At 45.8% G+C, this 22897-nt stretch overlaps 1 long non-coding RNA gene across 1 annotated transcript; it reads right to left on the reverse strand.

The window, feature by feature from the left end:
- Window positions 1-1184: 1184 nt before the first annotated feature.
- LOC147986739 (uncharacterized) lies at window positions 1185-19494 on the reverse strand. Its single transcript, XR_015617402.1, has 4 exons — window positions 19361-19494; window positions 19001-19241; window positions 8600-12309; window positions 1185-2702 (listed from the first exon to the last, which is right to left on the reverse strand). It is a non-coding gene; the product is annotated as an uncharacterized LOC147986739 (long non-coding RNA).
- Window positions 19495-22897: the final 3403 nt, after the last annotated feature.

The following is a 22897-nucleotide window of genomic DNA, read 5'->3' on the forward strand; positions in this document are numbered from 1 at the left end:
TTGAGTGCGTGTCTTCTATCGTTGCATCTTGATGCGCTCTTGTGTGGTGAAGATTATTTTCCTCATGCTTATCTTTACGAGGTTTTTGCCATCTTAATTGGAATCCCTCGTCTTGACGCGCCTTTCATCTTCTATCTTCACCGCAGGTTGTCACAAGCATAGGTTCTCTATATGCTTATTAGTAAGCTTGTGAACCCATTTGCTTGTTGTGTGTGGGAATGATAGGCCTTGCACTGTGTTGCCTCAATCTTTCAAGACTTTATTGATGCTTAATGTTCATCCGTACATTAGTCTTCTCAAGTGCATTGCCTTGACTCACACACATCATTTTGGTTGAGCCCATTCTTAAGTTGCCTCTTTCACTTATTGCTCAACCATGTGTTTGTTACATGTACTAGGCTTAGTTTCCTATATGCTCACTTGCACTTGTTGTAAGTTTCTATTGATTTTGGGGGAGCTATGATCCTATTTTGTGCACTTTGTATCCAAATACAAAAATTCTTATGTGTGCACAAATCATGGGGAGCTTCTCTAGTTTCTTTAGAACACTCCTTTGCTCTTATCATAATATCCTTTATTCATGTAGCTCGTAGGATCTTTGGCCTAGTTGGTTCAATTGGTATCTTTTGATAGCTTGCTTCAATTGGTATCTTTTGATTGCTTGATTGCTTGTTTCTCTCTTTGTTATGTCCTTGTGGCATATCATTCCTTTAGCAATCTTTGGGCCTCAATATAGTTTGTCTTCCTCCAAGTATTTACCGTTGGATGTGTGTATTGCATTCCACTCTCTTGTTGAGAAATACACAATTTATGGAGGACCACAATCTATATTGGCCCTCTAAGCTTTTCGCCCATTTTGGCAATCGATGCCAATGGGGGAGAAGTTTCAGAGAGTTTTGTGGAGAAGGTTTGGTTTATGTTTCCTTAGCTTTTGCATCTCATTCGCATGCATTATTGGTTGTTGCAGTGCATGGTGATGCATAATTCCGTGTATAAACTCTCTTGAAAGTGATTGTCATTGTAATGCCCTCAATGCGGCTATAGCTCCCATGTGTCGAGGCACGACTTAAAGGCATAACCACATTGAAAGCAATGTCGCAAGTTAGGCAATCTTCACAACATCTCATGTAATATAGATAATAAAAGGGGAGATACATAGTTGGCTTACACTCGCCACGTCAATTAAAGTACATAAATAGCATTACAACATTCAAACACTCATGGCCCGACTACGGCGCCAAAATAAAAGATAACCCAACATGCGACACGGTCCCGATCACCCCAACTGCGCACCACTACTGATCATCAGGGAAAGACACGTAGTATCAGCGTGAGTCCTCGTCGAACTCCCACTTGAGCTCAAGCGCGTCATCTGGAACGGAATCATCAGGCCCTGCATCTGGTTTGGAAGTAATCTGTGAGCCACAGGGACTCAGCAATCTCGCACCCTCGCGATCAAGACTATTTAAGCTTATAGGTAAGGCAAGGTAATATATGTGGAGCTGCAGCAAGCGACTAGCATATATGGTGGCTAACCTGATCGCAAAAGAGAGCGAGAAGAGGAGGCAAAGCGCGAACGAGTAACTAGAGGGCAACCTGCGGCAAGCATTACTCCAACACCGTGTTCACTTCCCGGACTCCGCCGAGAAGAGACCATCACGGCAACTCACACAGTTGATTCATTTTAATTAAGTTAAGGTTCGAGTTGTCTACAACCGGACATTAACAAATTCCCATCTGCCCATAACCGCGGGCACGGCTTTCGAAAGTTCAAATCCCTGCAGGGGAGTCCCAACTTAGCCCATGACAAGCTCTCACGGTCAACGAAGGAATAGACTTCTCCCGAGACATTCCGATCAGACTCGGTATCTCGGTTCTACAAGACACTTCGACAAGTTAAAAACAAATCCAGCAACACCGCCCGAATGTGCCGACAAATCCCGATAGGAGCTGCACATATCTCGTTCTCAGGGCACACTCAGATTGTCTTAGGTACGGGTAGGCCAGCCCAGAGTTGCCCCTGGTGGCCACCGGCAGCTGACAGGTGGACCAACACTCAGAGGAGCACTAGCCCGGGGGGCTTAAATAAGATGACCCTCGGGCTCCGGAAACCCAAGGGAAAAAGAGGCTAGGTGGCAAATGGTAAAACTAAGGTTGGGCATTGCTGGAAAAGCTTTAATCAAGGCGAACTATCAAGGGGTTCCCATTATAACCCAACCGCGTAAGGACGCAAAATCCAGAAACATAACACCGATATGACGGAAACTAGGGCGGCAAGAGTGGAACAAAACACTAGGCGAGAGGCCGAGCCTTCCACCCTTTACCAAGTATATAGATGCATTAAGAGAACATGGCAATATAATGATATCCCAACAAGTAAATAATGTTCCAACAAGGAACGGTCTCCAATCTTCACCTGCAACTAGCAACGCTATAAGAGGGGCTGAGCAAAGCGGTAACATAGCCAATCAACGGTTTGCTAGGACATGGTGGGTTAGAGGTTTGACATGGCAATTTGGGGGGCATGATAAGCAAGTGGTAGGCATTGTAGCATAGGCATAGCAAAAGAGCGAGCATCTAGCATAGCAAAGATAGTAGTGATTTCGAGGGTATGATCATCTTGCCTGCAAAGTTGTCAGAGTTGACTGGATCCTCGAAAGCAAACTCAACGGGCTCCTCGTTAGTGAACTCGTCTCCCGGCTCTACCCAAACAAGACAAACAAGCAACAAGGACACAATCAACCACGTGCAAAGCTCAAACAACATGATGCAAAGATGGTATGCTATGCGGGATGCAATATGCGATGCATATGCAAGATTCGACAAGGAATGCATGAACCTGGCCTCAACATGGAAATCCAAGTGTGCCACTGAAAAGATGAGATGAAATCGCTTGAAAACGATATGAAGAACGCCGGAATCGGAGTTACGGTTTGGAAATGGCAAGCAATTCAAATATGACCACGTTCTACGATTTACAGCAAGTAGCCAACTAAATGCAACAAGATGAACATGCTACAGCACCCAAACATGACAACAAATTACATGGAAGGTATCCATTCATGATGATTAACAAAATACTAGCACTGAGCTACGGCCAATTCATCCATTAACAGGTTCAAACAAGCATGGCAAAAATGCATTTGGTAAACAGATTTCAGACTTAGTGAAATTAACACTTGTCTGGAATTTCAGATCAGATAGCACTCTTTGGAGCATGAAAACTATATGCTACAGGACCTGAACATGGCAAAGTAAAGCATGGCATGGAGCTACTCAAAGAGCTTAAGAAAAGTCCCTTAGTGACCTTGAGCCAAAAGGGATCAGAAAATACATTTGCAAGCATGTGAACATGGCAAAAACATAATCAGTTCTCAGACTTAGTGGAAAACTGGAGAATGCTGAAACAGATATCAAGTAGGCATGTTTACGAGCTCGATGCACTCACTACAGAGCAAGTCATGACAATCTAAGCATACACCCATCAAGAATACACAAAATACAAGCTCGACATGGCAGGAACAATAACATAGCATGCACGGGTCAACTACAACAACCTCGGCAAAATTGCTAACAAGTAGACAATCTGCCCAGATTCACGAAATAACAAAAGTAGAGCTCGATTGACTCAAGCTAGGGTGCTCCATAATTGCAAACAAAGACATGGATGGATAGAGCACTACAAGATTAACAAAACATCCTTACTGATCATTCTCAAAAGAGGCATGGATCACTAGGAAACAACAAGAATATATGGCATAATGAGATAAACAGTCCAAGGACTTAGTGGAAATGCTAAGTCCCTGAAATCAGCATTAACGAATGCTCCACTTTGCAAGCTTGTTCTAGTCACCACACACATCAAAAAAATACATGGGTTGCACCTCTGGATAGATGGAAAAACATATAACAAAACTCATGAAGAGCTCAGGGGCATATCATGCACACAATAATCATGGCAAAAATGACAAATAGCTAAATGGAGTAGCAGATCTGACAATTATCTCAAACAGCATTCTTCTAACAGCATTTCGGGCATCAAGACGAACTCAAATGAAAATGATACAATGAGATGAAATGATGTGCTCTTTGAGATGAACATTTTGATATGCTATATGCCCAAAACGGAGTTACGGGTGCAAAGTTACGGCATGATGAACATGGGAAAAATAATTAGGATTTCGGGGAGAAGTCAACTGTCCAAATGCCAGATCTAGATCCAGTTACTGTAGCAGCAGTACGAACTTCGAGGATGGCCGGATTCCTCGCCGGCGTTGAAGTCGGCCGACGGAGGAGGAGGTAGGCGCGGGGGCGGAGATGGCCGGAGTGGCCGCAGGGGCTCGTCGCGGCGCTCCCGGCGATGAGGAGGCGCGGGGCGGCCCGGGTGGCGCGGCGACCCGGTGACGGTGCCGAGCTCGCCGGCGGCGGGCGCGCGGAGGAGCTTGGCGGCGAGGTAGCCGACCTCGGGGAAGAAGCGGCACGGCGGGGCGCGCTGGCGTGGCCCGGTCGGGGAAGAAGAGGGCCGGCCCCGGGCCCTCGCGGGCCGGCGGCGGCAGGCGGCGAAGTGGGCACGGAGGTGCCACGTGGCGGGCGTCGATTGGCGCGGGCCGGTGGACGGATGTATCCGACTAGACTTCGTACATGTCCGGCGGCTGCGGACGAAGTGGATCTAGGGTTTCGGGAGGAAGGGGAAGGAGAAATTTCGGGGGGTCCTTAAATAGGCATAGAGGGAGCTAGGAGAGTCCAAATGAGGTGCGGTTTTCGACCACGCGATCATGATCGAATGCTCTAGATGATGGAGAGGGTTTTGGTGGGTTTTGGGCCAACTTGAAGGGGTGTTGGGCTGCAACACACACGAGACCTTTTCGGTCCCTCGGTTAACCGTTGGAGTATCAAACGAAGTCCAAATGGTACGAAACTTGACAGGCGGTCTACCGGTAGTAAACCAAGGCCGCTTGGAAAGTCTCGGTCCAATCCAAAAATGTTTAATCCCCACACACGAAAGAAAGGTAGAAATAACCACCGGGGGAGAACGGAGCGCCGGAATGCAAAACAGACAACGGGGAAAATGCTCGAATGCATGAGTTGAACACGTATGCAAATTCAATGCACGTGATGACCTGATATGAGATGCATGACAACGATAACAACACACGGAGACAAAAGCCCGAACCCGACAAAATAAAATAACTTAACGCCGGAAACGGCAAGAGTTGGAGTACATATTGGGAAAATCATATCCGGGGTGTTACAACACTCCACCACTACGAGAGGATCTCGTCCCGAGATCTAGAACTGAAAGAACGCTGGGTATTCAGAACAGAGGTGATCCTCGCGTTCCCAGGTAGTTTCACGGTCGGAATGGTGTGACCACTTGACTTTGAGGAATTTGATTGACTTGTTGTGAGTCTTGCGTTCAGTCTCTTCAAGAATAGCCACGGGGTGCTCACGATAAGAGAGATCTTCTTGGAGCTCAATGTCCTCGAAGTTGACGGTGCGGTCAGGAGTCTTGAAGCACTTTCGGAGCTGAGAGACATGGAACACGTCATGAACATTTGCAAAGTTTGAAGGAAGCTCGAGTTGATAGGCGAGATCGCCTCTCTTGCTGACGATCTTGAAAGGACCCACGTATCTGGGGGCAAGATTCCCTTTGATACCGAAGCGACGAGTACCTTTCATAGGAGAGACGCAGATGTAAACATGATCTCTGATCTCGAAAGCCAAATCATGGTGCTTACTATCATAGTAGCTATTTTGGCGGGATTGGGCTGCTTTGAGCTTATCTCGAATGACTTTGCACATCTCCTTTGCCTCTGTCATTAAGTCATTTCCCAGAAGTTGACGTTCACTGGTTTCGAACCAGTTGAGAGGGGTACGGCACTCCTGCCATACATAATTTCGAATGGGGCATTGCCTGAACTTGCTTGAAAACTGTTGTTGTAGGAGAATTCAGCATAAGGAAGACAATCCTCCCACTTCATGCCGAAGGAGATCACACAAGCCCTGAGCATATCTTCAAGAATCTGGTTGACACGCTCGACTTGACCGCTAGTTTGAGGATGGAAAGCTGTGCTGAAGCGGATGTTGGTGCCCATGGCCTTCTGGAAAGATTCCCAAAACTTGGAGGTAAAGATGCTGCCACGATCTGAAGAGATCACTTGAGGAATACCGTGCAGAGAGACAAATCAAGAGGTATAGAGTTCCGCCAATTGCGCTGCAGTGATTGACTCTTTGATAGGCAGAAAATGAGCCACTTTAGTGAGTTTGTCGATGACAACGAATATAGCATCATTGCCACACTTGGACTTTGGAAACCCAGTCACGAAGTCCATCTCAATGTGGTCAAACTTCCATTCTGGAATGGCAAGAGGTTGGAGGAGACCCACTGGCCTTTGGTGTTCTGCCTTCACTCTTCTGCAGACATCACATTCATTCACGAACTGAGCAATCTCGCGCTTCATTTGAGTGCACCAATAAGCCTGCTTGAGGTCCTGATACATCTTCGTGCTCCTAGGGTGGATGGAGAGGAGAGAATTGTGAGCCTCATTCATGATCACTTTACGGAGGTCACCTTTGGGCACAACAATACGATCCTCGAAGAAGAGAGTATCCTTGTCATCAAGGCGGTAGCACTTATACTTGGGTTGACTCTTGGCAATCTCAATCTTCACCTTTTTCACCATAGCATCGAGAAGTTGACCTTGGCGAATCTGGTCTTCCAAGGTAGGAGAGACTTGAAAGTTGGCGAGGAAACCTTGAGGAACAACTTGCAGATTGAGTTTGCGGAAAGCTTCACAAAGCTCGGGTTGATAAGGCTTGAGAATCAGACTGTTGCAATAAGCCTTCCTGCTCAATGCGTCAGCAATCACATTGGCCTTGTCTGGAGTATACTCGATACTCGGATTATACTCTTGAATCATTTCGACCCATCGAGTTTGCCTGAGGTTGAGACTAGGCTGAGTGAAGATATACTTGAGACTCTTGTGGTCATTGAGGATGTCCACTTTTCTTCCCAATAAGAGATGTCTCCAAGTCAAAAGAGCATGCACAACTGCCGCCAACTCGAGATCATGATTGGGGTAGTTCTTCTCGTTGGGCTTCAACTGGCGAGAGGTATAAGCCACAACTTTCTTCTCTTGCATCAACACTGCGCCAAGACCTTGGAGAGAGGCATCGCAAAAGACCTCGTACGGCTTGGATTCATCAGGAGGAGTCAGAACTGGAGCAGTGACCAATTTCTCTTTCAAAGTGTTGAAAGCAATGTCACACTCCGGAGACCAAACGTACTTGACGTGCTTCTAGAGAAGATTTGAGAGAGGCTTCGCGATCTTAGAAAAGTTTTCAACGAATCTTCGACAGTAGCTTGCGAGACCAAGGAAGCTACGGAGTTGCTTCACGTTCTGAGGTGGTTCCCAATTCAGAATTGCAGACACCTTCTCAGGATTCACCGCAATGCCCTTGGCAGAGATGATATGACCAAGATAAAGAACCTCATCGAGCCAAAATTCGCACTTGGAGAACTTGGCGTAGAACTTGTGTTCTCTGAGTTTGTCGAGTACCAAACGCAAGTGCTTGGCATGATCTTCCTTATTCTTCGAAAAGACCAGAATGTCGTCGAGATAGACCAAAACGAAGTCATTGGTGTAGGCGTTGAAGATGAAGTTCATCATGCGAGAGAAAGTCGGAGGAGCGTTGACGAGGCCAAAAGACATGACAGAGTATTCATATGAACCAAAACTTGTCCTGAAAGCCGTCTTGGGAATATCTTGCTCACGGATACAAATCTGATGATAACCCATACAGAGATCAAGCTTGGAGAATACTTGGGCACCTTTGAGTTGTTCAAACAGCTCGTTGATGTTGGGAAGTGGGTATTTGTTCTTGATGGTCTTCTTGTTCAATGGACGGTAGTCAACACAAAGTCAGTCCGTTCCATCCTTCTTCTTCACAAAAAGAACACCACAACCCCACGGAGAGGAACTAGGTCGGATGAGACCCATTCTCTCTTGAATATCGAGTTGCTTCTTCAGCTCCTTCAACTCTTCAGGTCCGAGCTTGTAAGGACGCTTGCAAACCGGTTCGGTGCCAGGCTCAAGATCGATGACGAATTCAACTGGCCGGTGCGGAGGCATTCCTGGAAGCTCTTCTGGAAAGACGTCTTGATACTCGCAAACGACTGGAATTTGCGAAATGGCATCCAGTTCACCCTTTTCATTGAGGGAAAACAGGCGAATTGTATTATCCCGAGCAGCAAAGACAATTACATCCTCAGAAGAATGAGTCAATTGAATCTGCCTGGCTGCACAATCAAGATGCGCCTTGTGCTTAGAAATCCAATCCATTCCGAGAATAAGATCAATATCCGAGTCACCAAGAACCGTTGGAGAAGATAGAAACTTGTAGTCACCCAAAGTGATAGTAACATCCGGAGCAATGGAGTTAGCATGCATGCGCCTACCGGGAGAGACAACTGCTAATGGTCTAGGCAAAATTTGCAAAGGCAAACCATGCGTAGATGCAAACGGTCTTGACATGAAACAATGCGATGCACCAGTGTCAAAAAGAACTTTAGCTGGAATATCATTAATAGGAAGGTTACCCATGATGACATCTGACGAGTCCTCTGCCTGAGCTGCGTTCATCAAGTTGACCTTGACGTGCTTGGGGTTATGCTTGACCACAGCTATACTTGCCGATCTCACAAGAGGAGGAGGAGGAAGACGCCTCTGATTGAAGCACTTGTTGGCATAGTGACCCTTCTGTTGGCACTTGTTGCACGTGACCTCTGAAAGCGGACGGTGATACGGAGCACTCGATCTTGGAGCTTGAGACGAAGTCTTGTTCTGAAAGCCAGGGTTGGGTGGGTGGGAAGATCCACTGCCACCTTTACTCTTCTGATACGCCTGACGAAACGGAGGAGGAGGAAGCCAATACTTCTGCTGCTTGGCCACTTGAGTAGAGGAAGGAGTAGCATCTCTGACTCGCTTCTTGGAAGCATCACACCTCAGTTGAGCGGCCTCTTGCTTCAATGCCATGTTGTAGAACTCATCGTACCTCAAGGGCTCAAAGAGAACAAGAGCTAGCTGAATTTCTTCTTTGAGACCACCCCTGAACTAGTATATCATGCTCTTCTCGTCGGGGACGTCCTGCTTAGCAAAGCGGGCGAGCTTCTGAAACAACTTGTTGTAGTCATAGACAGACAAAGAGCCTTGCTTCAGGTTGCGGAATTCCTCACGCTTGCTTTCAACCACGCTCTGAGGAATATGATGAGCTTTGAAGTCTTGACGGAATTCACCCAGGTAATCACACGGCCTCCTCTAGAATCCTTGTACTGCTGGAACCATTCTGCAGCTTGATCTTTGAGTTGGAAGGAAGCGAACTTGACGAAGTCCTCAGGCCTGACGTTACTGCACTCGAAATGCTTGCACAGATCCACGAGCCAATCGTCAACATCAGTTGCCTCAACACAATTACTGAAAGTCTTTGGCCCGTTAGCAAGGAACTGGTTGAGTGTAGCAAAGTGATTCTGATTGTTGCCTTGCTTGCCTTGGTTCGCTTGATTGCGCACTTGAAGAATTTGCATGATCAACTGTGTGTTTGCATTGGCTGCGGCCATCACAGCTTGCCATGCCTCCGGAGGAGGAGGAGGTGGTGGCAGATCCTGATTCTGATTCTGATTGGTGCTCTTAGCGGGAGCCATCCTGAAGAGGGTGACAACCGTTAGCACATTGACAGATAAAATGAAGTTGAATCAAACGGGATGAAATTGCAACATATAGTCTTCACATCCGAAAAAAATGAACAAATGCATTCCACTTGAAATGGTCACATATCCATAAATTGAGAAGCCACTTAGAATTTAGGTAGAGAAATAAATCAACAAGGTACGGATCAAGAACGAATACTCGGTAAAAAATCCCAATCTCAAACCAAATATCCGTGGAAGAAGAACTAGAGCTACTAGAATTCCCACCTATGAAACTCCCGAACCTTTCCGGTTATGCAATCAGGTGTTGGGGATACAGGGGAAGCATAATATCTCACCCAAAACTAGCAAATCCTACATCCAGCTGTATCCATCCTTCAACACATAACCGAGAAAAACTTCGGAAACTATCTACCTCAACCTTCGAAAAGCATCCATTATACAAGTTATGGCGATACTCCTGAACTCCCGTCCCAGTACTGGGTGGCGTTGAGGTTATCTCACCAACGAACTGCATAAAAGAGATTTTCGATGTCGGCGTACTAAACTCAGGTATTTCAGAACTGCAACGATAAAATTGTGACGACAACACCTCGGAGCTCAACTCCCCGGGACACTGCCACAACCCCTAAAGACAGGAGGCACCAAGAACAATGTTCTCGTCACAAAACCATCAGAACGATTCCAAGATACCCGCGTGATCCTAAATTTTTTTAGTGAAATTTGAGAAGAGAAGAGTCAAAACTCTATGTCAGGATGCCTTACCAGAGCGATGAGGAGATTGGGGAGTAAAAAGAATTCCTAAACTCTCCGATATATAATTCCTAAATGACTCAAAACATTTTTCTAGACTCAACTCGGCCGCTAAAAACAATCAAGCAATGGGGCTCCTAAGGTCGGGGAAGGCTCTGATACCAACTTGTAACGCCTCAATGCGGCTATAGCTCCCATGTGTCGAGGCACGACTTAAAGGCATAACCACATTGAAAGCAATGTCGCAAGTTAGGCAATCTTCACAACATTCCATGTAATATAGATAATAAAAGGGGAGATACATAGTTGGCTTACACTCGCCACGTTAATCAAAATACATAAATAGCATTACAACATTCAAACACTCATGGCCCGACTACGGCGCCAAAATAAAAGATAACCCAACATGCGACACGGTCCCGATCACCCCAACTGGGCACCACTACTGATCATCAGGGAAAGACACGTAGTATCGGCGTGAGTCCTCGTCAAACTCCCACTTGAGCTCAAGCGCGTCATCTGGAACGGAATCATCAGGCCCTGCATCTGGTTTGGAAGTAACCTGTGAGCCACAGGGACTCAGCAATCTCGCACCCTCGCGATCAAGACTATTTAAGCTTATAGGTAAGGCAAGGTAATATATGTGGAGTTGCAGCAAGCGACTAGCATATATGGTGGCTAACCTGATCGCAAAAGAGAGCGAGAAGAGGAGGCAAAGCGCGAACGAGTAACTAGAGGGCAACCTGCGGCAAGCATTACTCCAACACCGTGTTCACTTCCCGGACTCCGCCGAGAAGAGACCATCACGGCAACTCACACAGTTGATTCATTTTAATTAAGTTAAGGTTCGAGTTGTCTACAACCGGACATTAACAAATTCCCATCTGCCCATAACCGCGGGCACGGCTTTCGAAAGTTCAAATCCCTACAGGGGAGTCCCAACTTAGCCCATGACAAGCTCTCACGGTCAACGAAGGAATAGACTTCTCCCGAGACATTCCGATCAGACTCGGTATCCCGGTTCTACAAGACACTTCGACAAGTTAAAAACAAATCCAGCAACACCGCCCGAATGTGCCGACAAATCCCGATAGGAGCTGCACATATCTCGTTCTCAGGGCACACTCAGATTGTCTTAGGTACGGGTAGCCCAGCCTAGAGTTGCCCCTGGTGGCCACCGGCAGCTGACAGGTGGACCAACACTCAGAGGAGCACTGGCCCGGGGGGGTTAAATAAGATGACCCTCGGGCTCCGGAAACCCAAGGGAAAAAGAGGCTAGGTGGCAAATGGTAAAACTAAGGTTGGGCATTGCTGGAAAAGCTTTAATCAAGGCGAACTATCAAGGGGTTCCCATTATAACCCAACTGCGTAAGGAACGCAAAATCCAGGAACATAACACCGATATGACGGAAACTAGGGCGGCAAGAGTGGAACAAAACACTAAGCGAGAGGCCGAGCCTTCCACCCTTTACCAACTATATAGATGCATTAAGAGAACATGGCAATATAATAATATCCCAACAAGTAAATAATGTTCCAATAAGGAACGGTCTCCAATCTTCACCTGCAACTAGCAACGCTATAAGAGGGGCTGAGCAAAGCGGTAACATAGCCAATCAACGGTTTGCTAGGACATGGTGGGTTAGAGGTTTGACATGGCAATTTGGGGGGCATGATAAGCAAGTGGTAGGCATTGTAGCATAGGCATAGCAAAAGAGCGAGCATCTAGCATAGCAAAGATAGTAGTGATTTCGAGGGTATGATCATCTTGCCTGCAAAGTTGTCAGAGTTGACTGGATCCTCGAAAGCGAACTCAACGGGCTCCTCGTTAGCGAACTCGTCTCCCGGCTCTACCCAAACAAGACAAACAAGCAACAATGACACAATCAACCACGTGCAAAGCTCAAACAACATGATGCAAAGATGGTATGCTATGCGGGATGCAATATGTGATGCACATGCAAGATTCGACAAGGAATGCATGAACCTGGCCTCAACTTGGAAATCCAAGTGTGCCACTGGAAAGATGAGATGAAATCGCTTGAAAATGATATGAAGAACACCGGAATCGGAGTTACGGTTTGGAAATGGCAAGCAATTCAAATATGACCACGTTCTACGATTTACAGCAAGTAGCCAACTAAATGCAACAAGATGAACATGCTACAGCACCCAAACATGACAACAAATTACATGGAAGGGATCCATTCATGATGATTAACAAAAGACTAGCACTGAGCTACGGCCAATTCATCCATTAACAGGTTCAAACAAGCATGGCAAAAATGCATTTGGTAAACAGATTTCAGACTTAGTGAAATTAACACTTGTATGGAATTTCAGATCAGATAGCACTCTTTGGAGCATGAAAACTATATGCTACAGGACCTGAACATGGCAAAGTAAAGCATGGCGTTAGGTACGTGTTCATGGGCTTGTGTCAAGAGGAAGATATTACTCAACCCATGGAGAGGATGACATCAAGTGGTGATCGTCATCAAGATTGCCGTGTGCAAGTTCAAGTGGATCATCGCGAAGAGATCAAGTGCTTGAAGCCTGCCGTCCATTATGATGACAATGGACTTGTGAAGATGTGCCGAAGAGTGGCTCACCCATAGTGGACTATGGGGGAGCAATCATCTAGTCTTCATCGAGCCAACGCAATCAAGAAAGGTGGCCCAACTTGAGGGAGTCAAGATCGTCATCATCTAGCTCAAGTGGACCATGTGCAAGGCAAAGGTTTGCCCTTGATAGGTTTTCTATTTTACCGGTCTCATGGTGGTAGTTTGGAGACCGTGTTATAGGATCGTTTGCCGTACTATCAAGGGGGCTCTCAAGTTGATAGCTTGATCGTATCGTTAGTAGAGAGCTCAAACCATTGCATCCTTGCATCATATTTCTTGGTTCTTGTTTGGTTCTCTTTGTGAGTCTTAGAGCTTATGGTCATCTTGATGACAAGCTTGAGTTCATCGAAAACGGAGTTCGCATGCGTCTTCTATGATGTTTTCGGTGTTGTAGGTTTTACCGGTCTTATCCGAGGAAGGGTCCTCACCATTTTCTTATGGGCCTTTTCTCATTTGCTTCTTATTGATATTTCTTTGAAGATTGTGTTAGCCCTTGTCGCTAGCTTTCCAACAAACTTGGTTTCATCGAATTCGGAGTCCGTTTGCAAAAGTTGTGGCAGTTTTGGTGTTCTGAAAAGGCTGCAGCTGTACTACCGCGAATTGGAGCGGATGTAATTTTTTATTACCGCTCCAGAGCAGTACTATCGCGGCTCCTACAGCGGTAGTACCGCTCCGGACCAAAAACTCGTCCCAAGTCTTGCGGTGGTAGGCCCGGATGTATTTTCTTAGTACCGCTCGCAAGCAGTAGTACCGCTACCATTTGCGGTAGTATCGTGAGGTCGAGCGGTAGTACCGTGAGGACGAGCGGTAGTACCGCTCCGGCGGTTCTTCTGGCCTTTTGCCTCCTCGCTGTTGTTTTTCAAAGGGGTACTTCCTCCCTAGCGATAGTACCGCTCCTTGCAGCGGTAGTACCGCTCTGTGCGGGCTGTGAGCATAACGGTTGGATTTTTCCCCACCTATAAAAGGGGGTCTTCTTCCTCAATGAACCTAATCCTTTTTAGCTCGTGTTCTTCCTCCATTGTTGACCTTCTTTGAGCTTGCTAACTCTCAATCCCTCCAATGATTCTTGCTAGTTCTTGAGGGAAAAGAGAGAGGAGATCTAGATCCACGTTTCCACCAATCATTTTCTCCTCTAAGTGAGGGGAACCCCTTGGATCTAGATCTTGGAGTTCTTCTTGTTCTTCTTTCGTTCTTCCTCTCATTTTCTTCCCTAGCATTAGTTGCTTTGGTGGGATTGGGAGAGAAGGACTTGGGCACTCCGTGTGCCCTTGCCATTGCATTTGGTGCATCAATTTGAGTTTTCCACAGTGATACGTGGAAGTGAAGTTTGAGAAGCTTATTACTCTTGGGTGTTTAGGAACCCTAGAGCTTGTTCCTCTTGGGTGCCTTGGCACCCTAGACGGTTGGTGGTGTTCGAAGCTCAATCATTATGGTGTAAAGCTCCGGGCAAGCGTCGGGGTCTCCAATTAGGTTGTGGAGATCGCCCCGAGCAATTTGACGGGTACCGGTGACCGCCCCCAAGGGTTGTCAAAGTGTACAGGTTCGGTGACCGCCCCCGAGGGTTGCCATTTGTACGGGTTCGGTGACCGCCCTCAAGGGTCCCTTAGTGGAATCACGGCATCTTGCATTGTGCGAGGGTGTGAGGAGATTACGGTGGCCCTAATGGCTTCTTGGGGAGCATTGTGCCTCCACACCGCTCCAAACGGATATTAGCATCCGCAAGGGTGTGAACTTCGGGATACATCGTCGTCTCCGCGTGCCTCGGTTATCTCTTACCCGAACTCTTTACTTATGCGCTTTACCTTGTGATAGCCATATTGTTTCTTGTCATATATCTTGCTATCACCTAATAGTTTATCTTGCTTAGCATAAGTTGTTGGTGCACATAGGTGAGCCCAGTTGTTGTAGGTTTTGTGCTTGACAAATTAACCGCTAGGTTTATTCCGCATTTGTTCAAGCCTAAACCGTAATTATTTTTAAAGCGCCTATTCACCCCCCCCTCTAGGCGACATCCACGATCTTTCAGCTCCGCCCTTCCGTACTTGGCCAAAATCACTGTTTTGGCCTTTCGATCAAAGTTTAGCATGATTTAACCTCATTTTAGAAGTTCAAGAATATCTGATCCTGTTTGGTGATCCGAAGGGGTAATTAGCCGGGGAGGAGGGGTGGACCCATTCACCAAACCAAACCCATTCTGTCTCCTCTAGATCTCTCTACCACGTCAAATCCTCACTAAATCTCCAGGTTTTTTTCATGGATCTGGCTTTCCGAGGCAATCTCCCATGATTCATTTTTTTCATTTGAACCATCGTATTTTGTCTAGTTCTATATGTGATTGCCTAGATTTTTTTGGTGATCATGATTGACCTTGTGTGGATGAATCCTCTACATCCATTGACTTAGATCCGAGATAGATTTTTTATATGATGGACCTGACATAGGGATCGTTTTCTGTATGGGTTGCAAATACATATGTGTGTATCATTTTGTAATAATGAAATTGAGGCCATGTAGAAATATAACATTGACCTGTTCATTTTGCTTGTACTCCCTCCGGTCCTTTTTACCTTGTGCATAACTTTTTCAATTTTCCCTGCATTAGTCTACGCATTAGCATTTCTTGGCTGTTTTCCCCGTTTTACCCCTAATTATTCGTTGTGCATGCAACTGCTCACACGCTTGAGAGAGAGAGGCACTCCAGCGTGCGGCCAATCAGTTTACATGCGAAGACTCCGCATGGGAGCTTACGGATGGACTGAGATCCAGTGACTTGATAGATGCGAGTCACCAGTGAAGACTACGGTAACTTGCCCCCCTCTCTAACCCGTCCAACCTGGAACCGCAGACAGATCTGCGTGAACAGTACTCGATCCATAGTGACCTCATCTACAACGTTCGTCCACAATACCGTACCTTGAGTACAATACTTAATCATGGTTGCACATCCTTCATCCAATGGCTGGCTGGCCGCCACGCCAGTAAGCTTGCACACATCAAGTAAAGCTGCTTCCAATCAATGCATGCAGCAATTAAAAGGTTATAGCTTTTCCGTGCGGGTCAACTAGTCCAAAACCGCTCACAAAATTCACTCCTTGTATGCGAGCCAAAGAGTTATACAGAGAGTAAAAAGGACTAGGGAGTAATAATGTATGTATGTATGTTTAATGTCCGCCTCATGATTTGTGTCAGATAGTTGATGACAATGTTGATTGTGTCATGTAGGATGGCATTGATCCGACCAATGGGCATAGGTATCTTAAGCTTAACAATGTTTAAACAAGGGGTCTCGTGGACAATATATCGAGAATGGACAAGTGATAAGCAGAATCTTTTTAATGTTACTTTATTGTTTATAATTCGAAGGAAGTGACCACAATTTGTGCAGTTTTGACAGATGGTACCAACTTTACGCATGAGGGGCCACACAAAAGCCACCAACATGCCATACAACGAATACAACTGGTCGTAATTCGATAGAGTGGGCAGACTACCCTTCATCCTCCGGTTCAAGCGTGCCCAACCGAGTATCGACCATGTTGTCCTCACTACCCTGCTGGACTGCTGGAGTCCTGAGACACACAGTTCCAGCCTTCCTTGTGGCGAGACGACAATCATCCTGGAGGGCTTCGCCATGATTGCAGCACTTCCCGATCAATGGCGAGTCTCTCCTTGAAAATGTGGGCAATCGATAGTGGTGTGCAAGGGTTACTACTCTCGTCGGTGCTTGCTCCCCCTCTATTGTCATAGATGGAAAGAAGTACGATAAGACATCTGGTGTCTCGTTCAAGTTCCTACTGGCTAACAAAGGGGTGGTCCCACCAGGACATCCCATCTGTTAGCCAGTATCCACCATTTGAATGGGACACTGAATGTCCTATTTTCCTTCTTTCCATTTGCAACAACAGAGGTGAGGCAATCATCGATGAGAGCAATAATTACCGCACGCCACCCTCGGTTGTCCACATTTCCAGCGAGAGACTCAATGTTAATCGAAAGGGCGATGATCATGGTGAGGTCTTGCAAGGTGAACGTCATCTCGCAACAAGTGAGGTGGAAACTATGTGTCTGTGGTCTCCGACGATTCAGCAGTGCAGTGAGGCAACATGGTTAATATTTGACAAGGCAAACTTGAACGGAAGGACAAAGGTAGTAGGCCTGCTATCTCGAAGTATGGTTGGCATCTTAGTGGCTTTTGTGTGCCCCTCATGCGAAAAGTTGGTACCATCCATTAAAATTGCACAAATTGTGGTCAGTACCTTCGAATTGCAAACAATTTTGCTTAATACGCATGTGTCCATTCTCGATATACTGCCCATAATGCCTCTTGTCGTAAGCATTGTTAAGCTCACGATACCAACACCCATCGCCCGAATCAGTGGCCACCCTACATCGACATTGTCATCAACTATTTGATAAAAATCACGAGACAAACATTAAACATACACACATGGCAACATTCATACTTGCAAATAGAATGAACAAGGTAATCTCATATTTCTACATGGCCTCAACTTTGTCATCAAAAAACAATATACACATATCAACACAATTTCCCATGTTAGGTCCCCCCCCCCCAATATATATCAAATCCAAGTCAATGTATATAGGATTTATCCACACAAAGTAAATCATTGCCACCTAAATGAAACTAGGTAATCACATAGAACTAAGGATTCAACAAAAACTAGGGTTTTACCTAGTGCTAAATTATTCATTAAAAATAAGAGGATTCAAATGAAAAAAAGGTGGAATCGGAAGAGATTACCTACACCAACGTAGGGGTGGGCAGATCCACGAAACCCGAAGATTTAGGATTTGAAACAACAGCACACGCTTATTTGACTTTTTTCCTCTACCAAACGAAATCAAAGTACATTCTGAATGTCAAGAGATCGAGCTAGATTTACTTGTGTAAGTCCTCTAGAACGAGCGACATAAGAGAATGTTTTTTTCGGTGCGTATAAAGTTGGTCCTAAGTGGGATATTGATCCAAATTGTGACGGATTGGAGGAATCAAACCTAAAACTTGAGCAGTTGCATTGGAAAGGCTTACATGAAAGTTTTCTTAATTTCATAGTTGTTGAAACATCTAAACCACAAGAATTTTAAAAAAAAACCTGCAAAAACTAGGATGTGATTGGGAGTAATTTAAACTCTAGAATAAATTGGCTCTTGCGTTTGTTTTTGCTTGAAGGACCTTACATCATTCATAGTTTGTTATTTGAGCGTGTTTGTACGTCACATGACCCTCGGTTTGTTTATTTGTTTGATACATTAAAATCGTTTCAGGGCCATCGACTTTCTTCGACCTAGAACCATCATGTCGTTTCTGGGTCATCGACCTGAACCGTCGAGGGTTGTGTTCCTCGCCATACTGTATTGTTTCAGGACCATCAAACCAGATAGGTGTTGATCAAGTACCTATCCAATCCAAGGTCATTGCCCGAAAGTTGTTGAGGTAACATGTTGTCTATCAGTCTGTCCCAAAGAAGTATATACCCCTATTGTTCTCTAATTTCTGCCACTCAGTGCCGTTGCTATTTTCAACTCCCTTTGACCTTAGTTTAAAATTGCGACACTTATTATGAATCGGAGGAAGTACCATTCATGGGCCCTCCTTCCCGCCCCTCAAATTGACTGACACGTGAACTTGACACTAATGATTTTGGACGACTGCCCAAGTTGAGGTACATGTCCCAGAGCACAAATTGGGGGCATAAAAAAATGTCAGACACCACACTATTCTCTACACCTAGCCTAATAGCCGCAGCACACTGAACTCTCTCACACACGATACTTAGATGCCACTACAAATCTACAATGTTAACGAGTCTAGAGCTACAAGTACTGCGATCGAAGCTCGGCCAAGGTCCCAATCATGCAGATAATAACCGAAGCACATGAAAAATTCACGTACCGAGACAGGGAAAGCGGCCGCCGAGGCTCCATCGGCAGAGTACGATCGCGCCATGTGCACGAGACTAGGCTAAAGCACGATCGCTTTTGTTTTGGCAGACAGCCGGATACTGCTCACCATGTGCGACCGGCTAGGAGGTCACATGCCGTCCTCGCGATTCCGGAGCCGGGTGCGTATCGCCGTCGTTCCGATCGATCCGAATGTCGGGCGAGCGAATCAGGGGCCGATCCAAATCGGAAACCTAGCCAAAAAATAAGGATGATCGCGGCAAGCAACGGCAAAATGCAAACCGGATCGGGTCACATCTACGCGAACGCGCCCGGGGATCGACGAGGCGGCGAGCGGGGTCGCGTGGGTTACCTTGATTTCTGAGCGGATGGGTGGCGATTTCGGCGACAGTTTGGCGGTGCTGTCTGGGATTATCTGGGGCCGCGGCGGGGTTGCGGGGACCGCGATCGCTGGAGCGCCGCAAGCCCGCGATGATCAGAGGTGGAATGGAATGGAAGTCGAAATCTGTTCGTCTCAAATCACCGGTTGGTCTTTATATATGGGCTTCTCATGGGCTTTCCGTGATATTGGGAGCCCATTTTTGACATGTAGTAAGAAATTCCTACGGGATATTCAAGAAGATAGAGTATTTTTGTCTGAAAAAAGATAGAGTATATTTATTCTAAAAAGGAGTATTTGAAATTATCCCACTGGCCGTATTAACAAATTTTGCCCTAATATGCACACGCGACATGAAAGGCATCCAATGGCAAAAGAAAAATTGCAACATAAAAGCAACCATTCGTATCAAACATTCAAAATCATTGCAGTAGAACGTGGATTTCTATGTAACAATAAACTACACATGCGAATGCGGTTTGTCGAAGCAACATTCACAATATCATAAAATCCTATAGTCACTAACCTTAAATCATCAACAAAGAGGCACCAAATTCGATGACTCTGGCTTGACGAGCACATATCCACCTTGCCGGAACCCTGTCCAAGCCATATTAGGCAACCTTGGATCCATTCCATGTAGACCCAACGTCTTCCTTGGAGCCCAGGAGTGTGACCTGACAATCCATCACAAGTTATCCATAGTACTTGGGAGGAGGAGCCATTCATAGAAGAGACACGTGGGGAGGGAAAGATGCTCGTAAGGCTGGTCATGATGGGGAGTAATTTAGACCAGTGTCATGCATATGACACTAGCCTAAGTTACTACCTTTATAATGTAAAGTAACATAATAGTAGTATCTTACATGGCTTCATTGCTTGTAGACTCATTTTGTATTGAAAAACGCTATGTTACAGTAACATATTATGTTACCACCTCTCATTAATTACTTGCCACATAAGCAAAAATTTCTTCAAGTGCGCTATGTTACTAGCTAAGTTACTCACACTATGACTAGCCTAAGGGCATGAGATTTAGAGCCGTGTGGGGGATGGGCCCAGGGAGAGACGCGGGCACATACGAGCCTGCATACAAAATAAGTAAAACCCTTTGTTTCTCACATGAGAGTGGTCGGATTTTTCTCTCGGTTGGTTCGGTAGGATCAACACCATCTTTTGAGGGTGTGGTGTGTAATGTAATACAAATTAGATGATACGCCGCACGTTGCTACGAGAACCGTTTGCAATACATTTTAATGTGTTTTGATTGTGTGGAATATAAAAATTTAGAACAACAACATATGAACCAGCTTAAAAATACATATGACTTATTATATTTGATTATGTATAGTTGTAAAATATTTATTTAATATAATTATAATAATAGAATGAATAATAGTTTTCCATGCATGATTACATGTGGTGGTGCATCTTTTCAAATGCATGGTTGCATGTTGAGGTGAACCTTATCCAATACATAATTGTATGGCGATGTGGCATGCTTGCATGTTGAGATAAATAAGTTAATGGACAGACTCCTAGTTTACTAGTCAAGAATATTGAGTAACATTTCCCAAGCAAACAAAATCACAAAGGATTCTAGGCAACCAGTTCGGAGCATTTGATCTGCATGCGCTATATCATTGGAGGTAGGGATGCTTGTGGCAATTGTTCCTTTCCATACTATAGCCTACTGAGAGGCGCGAAAAAAAGGCAAATAAGCTCCCTCATCTCACCATAGGGTAAACATTAGGTTCCCTCCCCATCCACCAACAAGAGGGGTGTGGGAGCCATGGTTCTGCGATTCCGCGCTGTAAATAATAGTTTTAGGGTTTTGATTGATAGCGCTATGGTGGTAGAGTCCAACAACTGCTTGACTACACGTGTGGGAAGGACTTTGCTGCTTCAGCAACGATGTAATTCCATATGCGACAACCATGGACACGCCGTTGTTGCATGGAGGTCTGAAAGGCAGAGGATTCCAATGAAGTCTGATATGCAATTGGTGTTGTTTCTAGTGTTTGTTTGGTAATACTATATCTCTTTTTAACACATAGCTTTCACTCTCTTGCAAAAAAATTAACAAAAAAGAACATACTGTCCAAATGTTTTTTGGATGATCCCACAAAGCTATATAGCAGGTTCCACCACTAGCGACTAGCTAGTTCATAAAAAAATTGAATATAGTCGCAATAAAGTGCACATACCTTTTTATAATAGTATTACTATGCTTAGGTTTTAAACCTAATATTATATTTGAGTTTAATGCAACTCTTGGTTTCACATGAAGGACTGTCATGGAACAAAACCCAGAATGTATTTTGAAACCATGTGTGGAAGAAAGGTGTATGGACACTTGAATTTGTGGAAATTTACACGTCTACTAGGGGTGCAGACGTCACACTTGGCATAGAGCAATCAAGCGATAACTACTTTGTTTAAACAACAGGGCAGGATGACCGAGACATGGACCAAATTAGGAACTTCAACATCTTGTACACATGGACTAGTCTTGCCCATAAACATATATCGACTTTGACATGGAGAAAGGCCCATTTGAATTAACAAGAGCGTGCAGCTACAGCTATTACCCTTTCGAGGTGCACTGGTTTTGTTGAAGCTTTTTTGTGCTCAGACTCTGAACAGCCCTCCCCCAACTCTTGCTATATTCTTGTGTTTCATCATGTATCAAATCAAGCAGTGTGCACACAATGACACGATCACCAAAACCACCCGTTGCCCCAACGACGGCTGTTCCCAGATACACGAACACTCGAACACGACGGTACAAACTGCACGTGCGACCGCCAGCTGGGCCTTGAATCACCCGCGGGCCCAACGCGACAGCGGCTGGAGAAATTATCGTCTGTTGCGGCAAAATTGACAAATTTGACCTCAAAGCGAAAGTATTTCACAAACTAAACTGCTTTTGAAAATATTTCACACTGCTGACCCTTTTATGTAGCGCCCGACAACAAGGCGCTGCACTCTACCGTGCAACTCCTTACAGCTAGGCGCTGCACAGTGTAGTGCAACTCCTTAGAGCTAGGCGCTGCACAGTGTAGTGCAACTCCTTAGAGCTAGGCGCTGCACAGTGTGGCGCCTAAGTGTTAGGCGTTGCACAGTAGAGTGCAGCGCCTTGCTGTCAGACGCTGCACATTAAAGGTCAGCCGGGTGAAATACTTTCAAGAACAGTTTAGTTTGTGAAATAGTTTCGATCTAAGGTCAAATTTATGCCTTTTGCCAGCCTTGAAGGCTTGGCCCCGGGGTCAGCTGCGCATCTGTGCGGGTACGCCAGACGGGTGACTGTAGCGGGGCGGAGATCCTCCCCCTCCCCCAATCTCCCTGCCGCCAGTGCGACCCCGCGACGGCTCACGGACAACTGGGCCGCCACAGCCGCGTGGACCCACCGCCAGTGGGTGACGAGGACTACAGCCTTTTTGCTCTGGCCGGACGCCCGCGCCGGTCCGAGCTCTCCGCCCACTCCCAGCCCCACTCGCCACGTCATGC

Source organism: Triticum urartu, chromosome 2A (genome assembly GCF_056163025.1).
Source record: "Triticum urartu cultivar PI428250 chromosome 2A, HENAU_Tu73, whole genome shotgun sequence".
Lineage (NCBI taxonomy): Eukaryota > Viridiplantae > Streptophyta > Magnoliopsida > Poales > Poaceae > Triticum > Triticum urartu.